The sequence below is a fragment of the Meriones unguiculatus genome, chromosome 7 (assembly GCF_030254825.1).
Source record: "Meriones unguiculatus strain TT.TT164.6M chromosome 7, Bangor_MerUng_6.1, whole genome shotgun sequence".
Lineage (NCBI taxonomy): Eukaryota > Metazoa > Chordata > Mammalia > Rodentia > Muridae > Meriones > Meriones unguiculatus.
The window spans coordinates 32,623,881-32,631,488 of NC_083355.1; positions in this window are offsets into that span (position 1 = coordinate 32,623,881).

Below are 7,608 nucleotides of genomic sequence, written 5' to 3' on the forward strand. Positions count from 1 at the left end.
TCCTCTCGGGGAGCATCCCGAGAGATACACAGGCGTAGATATCCCGTGATCCAAAATCTCCGCCCCGAGTGGAGCCTGGTAAAGCATGCATCACAATGAGCCTTCTTTTTGGAAGGTCTTCCCGGAGTGCATTTCTACGATTCCCCTTCCTGTCGTCTTCCCGCCCACCTGCCTGGGCTAGAACCAACCACGGGGATGCTTGCTGCTCCCACCACACAACACGGAGGCGATGGGAGCCTTTTTCTAGACTCTGTCCGTGGTAAGCTCAGGCTACCAGGGCACGTATCATTACACACTGTGAGGATGAGGCTGATGGACAGTTGCTGCTGGACAGCTCAGCTCCAGGCAGACAGGATGCTTCACCGTTAGGATGTCCGTAGCTCGGGACCAAGGCTAAGGTACTAACAGTTCACAAGAGCAAGCAGTCGTGGCTTTGGAATTGACCACGTTATCCCAGCCATTGTGAGACCCACTTCCGCCTAGCACCACCAAAGACGTTAACAAAGCCTGTGGCAGGACAGAGATGGGAGTGGAACCACTTGGTCACTTGGGTAACCCCATCTCCTTCTACAGTTTAGCTGATTTAATGCACAAACTAAAGGAGACATGTCAGGCACCTTGACATCAAGCGTCACTTGAAGACTTTTCGTTTTTGTTTTCGTTTGGTTTTTCGAGACAGGGTTTCTCTGTATAGCCATGGCTGTCTTGGACTCACTCTGTAGACCAGGCTGGCCTCGAACTCACATCAATCCGCCTGCCTCATGCCTCCCTGAGTGCTGGGATTACAGGCGTGTGCCACGGCAGCGGCTTCCCTTGAGGATCTGAATCACAGACGCAGTCTCTAAAAAGGGGGAAGGGGACACTACCCCTTTTAGGATAACTGGGGATAAGTGGAGACCTGGGGAGGCAGTAATCTAATGCCTGAGAGGTACCCCAGGAGCTTCACCATTGCCCCCTGTACGACACCTTCCTCCCTGGCTGTCCCTGCATCCTAGGCAGGGACAGGGGAAAGCCTAGCAGTAGCGCAGGTGTTTTCTGCGGAGTTCCTGGAAAGCAGAGATTGTCTCTGTAACTCCCAGACCACCTACCTGGCATGTCCCCACGAGAGAGTAACTATTTGCCTAAGGACCAACTTTTTATTTCATTTTTTAAAAAATATTTATATATTTGTTTGTTTAATCTATAGAGCAGGCTGGCCTTGAATTCAGAAATCCACCTGCCTCTGCCTCCCAAGCGCTGAAATTAAAGGCTTATGCTAGCTTGATTTTTGTTTTTTGTTTTTGTTTGTTTGTTTGTTTGAGGCAGATCTCACTGTGTAGCCTTGACTGATCTTGAACTCAGAATTTGATTGCCTCCTCCTCCTGAATGCTGGGATTAAAGGCATACGACACTGTGCCTGGCTCAGGGATAACTTCTTACAAGGTGTATGGGACATCACTAGCTTTGGAGGGGTTTTTTTCCCTACAAATTTTTTTTCTTTAGTTTTGTTTCTCTGTCTGAGTATATGTTACATGGAATGGGTGTCCTCAGAGGGCAGAAGAGGTCTTAGTTCCCTTGGAGGTGAAGTTACGGATAGTTGTGAGCCACCAAAAGCCACCCAATGAGGGTGCAAGGAAGCAAATTCGGGTTCTGTGAAAGAGAAGTGCTCCTAACCACTAAACTACCCCTCCCGCGCCAAGGCATGCCCAGTTTGCCCTGACAAAAACCTTGTGCTTTTGCATTGAGTGGCAACAAATCTAAGCCCCTGGGTTCCTCCTCAAGCAGTCCAGCTGGTTCTGGGTAAAGCCTGAGGGTAACAGATGAGGAATCCCGTGTAACCATTAAAGTTGGTTTCAGAGTGTGTTTAATGTCTAGTACATTCTGATCTAGTGTTTTGAGGGGACAAAAAAAAAAAAATGCTACGAAAGACTCACTGCAAGATGTTCCCACTCATTTTCTTCTAGTTAATTGTGGACAGAGATAACAAGACACAACAATGTTTATGCCTCAGTTTCCCAGGTTCCCTACACATGGCTTTAATGTACTTTTAACTTTTTTTTTTTTTAATAGAGTTTCACCGTGAAGCTCTGACTGGTCTGGAACTTGCTATGTAGACCAGGCTGGCCTCCAACTCATAGAAATCCATCTGCCTCCTGTGTGCTGAAATTAAAGGTATATTGCCATGCCTGATCGTGAACACACAGGGTTTTCTTTGTTTGTTTTGGGTTTTGGGGTTTTGTTTTGTTTTGTTTTGTTTTGTTTTTTTTGAGACAGGGTTTCTCTGTGTAGCCTTGGCTGTCCTGGACTTACCGTGTAGACCAAGTTGGCCTCAAACCCACAGAGACTGGCCTGATTCTGCCTCCCTGGGATCATAGGCATGCGCCACCATGTCCAGCTTGAACATACAGTTTTAACAAATTATTATTATGATATTAGAGACAGATGATGAGACCAGAATAACAACAACAAATCACCTCTATTAAAAGAAGGGAGAATAAAGACAAAATAAAATTTTCTCTGTAATTGTATCTTTATTTTTTAAGACAAGGTCCCCTGTAGCATGTGCTAGCATTGAACACAGTATATAATCAAGAGTAATCTTGAAAATATTTTTTTTCATTTATTTCCTTTTTGTTAACAGTTTATTTACTTTTATGTGCATTGGTTATTTCACCTGCATGTATGTCAGTCTGAGAGTGCCAGATCCCCTCGAACTAGAGTTACAGACAGTTGTGAGCTGCCATGTGGGTGCTGGGAATTGAACCCAGGTCCTCTGGAAGAACACCCAGTGCTCTTAACTGATGGGCCTTCTCTCCAGCCCCAGCCTTGAACTTGTGATCTTCCTGCTTCAGCATTCTCACTGTGGGAATTATAGGTATGCACCATCGCATCAGAACCCAGGGCATCGTTCATGCTTGGCAAGTACCGCAGAAAACAGGCCACATCCCTAGTCCCTCTATTATTACATTTAACCTAGGATGTTTCAAAGAGGTTCCTGACCACTTTTGTTTTCCTCTCATATGCCCACACCGAGACCCTGGAGATGAAAAACATGTAGCGCTTCCGCCCTGACGTTGCAACTAAGTCTAAGGGGAAGGCAGATGTGAAGTAACTGGCAACTAATACCACAGAGCATATGCCACTGATGACAAGTGACATGCATATCTGTGGGGGGCACAGGGAGGAAGTGGTTAGCGCTGCTGGGGGGAGGAGGGTCCAAGGAAAGGCACCTTAGAGACACTGACATACAGCTGGGCCTTGAGAGACAAAAAAAAAACAAAAATAAAAAAACAAAAAACGACTAAGTGGGCAAGGAAAGTGTTTCCATTCTGTGCAAAATATGAGTGAAGTCATAGCGGAGAGAGGCTAGGGAAGGTCTGATTATGAGTGAGTGTGCACTCTGGTTAGATGTGGGGTAGACGGCGTCGTGGGGGGCAGGGGTGATAGCAGCAAAGTGGCCTGTAGAGCAGATAGTTGGTGAGCGTCAAAGCACATAGGGAAGCATTAGGAGGGCGTGGCGGGGAATGGCCTAGAATGTGGAAGCAAGGACTGACTCTATAGCTGGTGTGGATGGAGCTCCCAGCACTTTTAGAGAGGAAGAAGGAGGGGGAGCAGGGGAGGAGGAGGAGAAGAAGGACTGAATATAGTCCCCCAGAGTATGATGTAGTAATGAAGTGATGGTCAAGCCAAGATACAGATGAATCTCCGCTATACCGCATCCTTGCTGGGTGACTTAGCAGCCTTTTCTTCTCTTTCTTTCTGTCTGTCTGTCTTTCTTTCCTTCTTTTTTATTTAAACATTTTAAAATGGTTCATTTGTTTTTATTTCATGTGCATTGATGTTTTGCCTTCATGTATATCTCTATGAGGGTATCAGATCCCCTGGAACTGGAGTTACAGACAGTTGTGAGCTGCCATGTGGGTGCTGGGGATTGAACCTGGAATTGCAGCCAGCGCTTTTAACCACTGATGCATCTCTCCAACCCTGGCTCTGTTTCTGTAATCTCTAAAATGGCAAAGAGGATAGTTCCATCTCAATAGCTTGGAAACAGGACTAGCGGAGGATAACCTTTTGTTTTCTTTCCTAAAAAGCTTTTAAAATTACATTTACCTATCACATGTGTGCACGAATGTCTGTATGACTGGGCACCTGCATGTATGTGTATCACAGCACGTATGTGGAGGTCAGAAGCCAACCTGAGCCATCTTTCTGGTCCTGGTGTGTTTTGAACATTTACTGTGTGTCTGGCTGGCCCTGTTTTAAGCACTTTGGCATATGTTAACCTTCAGGAAAGCCCCGTCTGGCATTACAGATGAGGGCACTGAGATACAGGGAGCTCAGATTTTTAGTCATCTGGCATCCTAGAGCAAGACATAGACTCATCCCTGACTCCAGAGCCCAGCACTTCACCGCACGCTTTTGCTGATAACGATAACAGCAAACACTCAAAGCATTCGTACTGGCGACCATGGCAACTCACTGAGCGGTGACCCTGAAGCAGGTGCCACCAACACCTCTCTGGGCACAGAGAGATTAAATCAGTTGCTGCTTTTTTGACAAAGTCATGGGTAAGTCAGGCTGTGTAGTTCATCCCTCACTAATTTCGTAGCCAACAACACAGGACTGTTTTGCTTATTGTCACTCTTATTGTTCTGAGAAAGAATATTCAAGGTGATCCTTGGCTACATAGAGATTTTGAAGCCAGCCTGAGGTACATGAGAACAGAGAGAGATTGAGAGTGTAGTGGGTGGATGGACATTCCTGAGTGAGACTTGGAGTAGGTGCCAGAGGTACTATGATACCCTGGAGGAAATGTCCTTCCTACTTTGAGGGGAACAAGTGTTCCCCTCCCCATTCTTCCTTCCTGGTGCTGCCTCATTGGCCCTTGAGCATTAGTGGGAATGGAAAAAAAAAAAGGCTTATTCTTCTGTGGAAGAGCCTCACTTAGGTTGTCTGATATAGTTCCAAAGCAGTGAGGGTTGGCAGGAATGCTTACTCACCAGGTATCTCTCCATAAGACGAAACAGAGGCAGGCACACAATAGTGCCTCACAACTGTCACTCCACTGGTGGCAGAGGAATTACTGGGAGTTTAGGCCCATCTGGATGACATAGTGTCAGGTAAGCTAGGGTTATGTAGCAAGACTATGGAGATGGGGGAGGGAAAGGAGGAGAGGGGAGAGAAGAGAGAAGAGGGAAAAGGAAACCTTCCCCTCCCTGAATCGGAACTAAGCCTCTTGGGACAAGAGGACCCTAAGGAGATGGCAGGACTGTGGTCCTGGGGAGCAGCACCTCAGCAGCCTCTACATTCAGCCTGCAGGGCCTGTTCCTCTTGCCCACGGCACAGGTCAAGCCTGTTGGCTAGATGGGAAGGGTCACATTTCTGTGGCTGGTCCACTGGTGATGGACTGGAATCAGCCTGGAGGAGTCGAGACTGAAGGGGGGGGGGGGGCTGGTTTATTTGTGTGTGGATCCTGGATTAGTGTTCTCCTCTGATCGCGTCCACCTTCTAAGTGTTGGGATTACACGCATGTGCACCACCGATGTCAGCCTCTCTCTTCCTCACCTTGTGCAGAGATGCCTTGTGCAGAGATGGTAAAGACCGCATTAAGCCAATTCATATGAATCCAGAGGGAATTTCCGATGAAGGGGAGGAGTTGTGAATAGTCCTAAGGAGCCTCTCTCGTTGCTGAGTAGCTGCGGGGAGGGGGGAGAACTAGGCAGCACTCTATCAGAATTAATGTCATCTCTGTGGGTCACAGGGACATCTTGTGCTTTCAAATGTGATACCCTGGGGGACATTGCCCATTGCAGTATTCCAGGGAACAGTGAAGAATGTCATGAGGAAATGTCAGACAAACACGAAATGAGGAACTTTCAAGCAAAAGAAAAAGTCAGGGGTCTGTACTTTAATTTACTTATGTGTATTGGTGTTTGGTCTGTGTGTATGTCTGTGTACCATGCGCATGCCCGATGCCCACTGACGTCAGGGTAGGGCATTGGATCCCCTAGGAGCGAAGTTATAGGTGGTTGTAGCTACCATGTGGGTCACTGGGAATTGAACCCAGGTCCTCTGGAGGAGCAACCAGCGTTCTCAACTACTGAGCCATCACTCTAGCCCTACATGGGTCTGGAGTCTGTCTCTTTTAAAATGTCAGCTATGTAATAGGCAATGTGCTGGAGTAAAGAGGGAATATTAATTATTTATGCCTCTGCTGTGATCAAATACCTGCAAAAAGCGACAGCAGGGGAAGGTTTTACTCTGGCTCACAGTTCAGAGGCGTGCAGTCCATCACGGCTGTGTGTCTACAGACCAACAAGCAGAGAGGCAATGGTAGGACTCATCCGGCTTTCTCCTCCCCACCTTTATTCAGTGGAGGGCCCCAGCTCAGGGGATGGTGCCACCCATGTTCAAGAGCCATCCTCTGCAAGCTTCTTCATAGAACCCAAAGGCGTGCTTCACGAATGCCCTGTTTATTAGTCCAATCAAGCTGACACTAGAATTAACCATCACAGGGAAAAAAAAGTTAGACTAAGAGTGGCTGGTTAAATGAAAAGATCATATAGGTAAGTAAAGTTCATGGCTGGGCGGTGATGGAAGAGTGGAAACATCGGGGTCTTTACAGGTCACAGCAATGCTCGATGAAAGCAGGCAAGTCCGGGGAAATAACAACAAACCGACTCACAAAAATTAGGGGAAAAAAAAAATCGCACGGTGGTAGTTCATTCCTTTAATCCCAGCACCCAGAAGGCAGAAACAGGGATGTCTGTGATTCAAGGGCAGGGGAGTTTACATAGCAAGTTCTAGGCCAAGCCAGGCCTGTTACCTAAAAAGTGGCAAAATCAGAAAAAAAAAAAAAAAAAAAAAGTCCACAATGACTTAGCATGAGAAAGAATGTGAATTCTGCAAATCTGGGTAAATGGCATATAGGTGTTTACTGTAAATTCAAAACATGCCATGCTTGTTTTAATACACACACACATATATATATATAGAGAGAGAGAGAGAGTATTACACTGTATAAATTCTGCAGTCATCTTTGGCTCTGAGGTCTTGGGTAAGGAGTGAATTTCAAGGTAGCAAAAGCATTTAGCCACATTGTAAAAATAGGTAAATGGAGGCGGCGGAGAAGCCTTCCTAGCATTTGGGACAGTATGATCAAAGGCAAGGAGTGTGACGTTAAGTATGAATGACACAAAGGGCTAGTGCTGGCAAAGGGGGTGAAAGGCTAGCCCAACAATCGACCCTCCATGAAAAATCATGGTCTCGTCTGGATGGCAAAATTTGTTCCTTTACTCCTTCCTCCAGGCTGGTTCCCTCGCTTGCTCTCAGAGGATCTGGATGTAAGCTACATAAACAGACTCAACCAGCCACCCTTAGAGGAGCTAGCACCGGATTTGGAAAACCATGGAATTGAATTTTGCCCGTCTACGTGGAATGAGTACCAACAGCCGCGCCAAGTGTTGGAAGGGAAGTAGCTTTCCACCTACAAGCTTCCGAGAAGACGCAGTGGGTCCGCAATCTGTGAATGAGCAAGAGGATCGACCCAACCAATCAGGGCCCAGTGTACCGCAGCCAATCCCAGCTCAGCAAGGTTCTAGGCTGGGCGGGGCCGACTCTCCAAAGAGT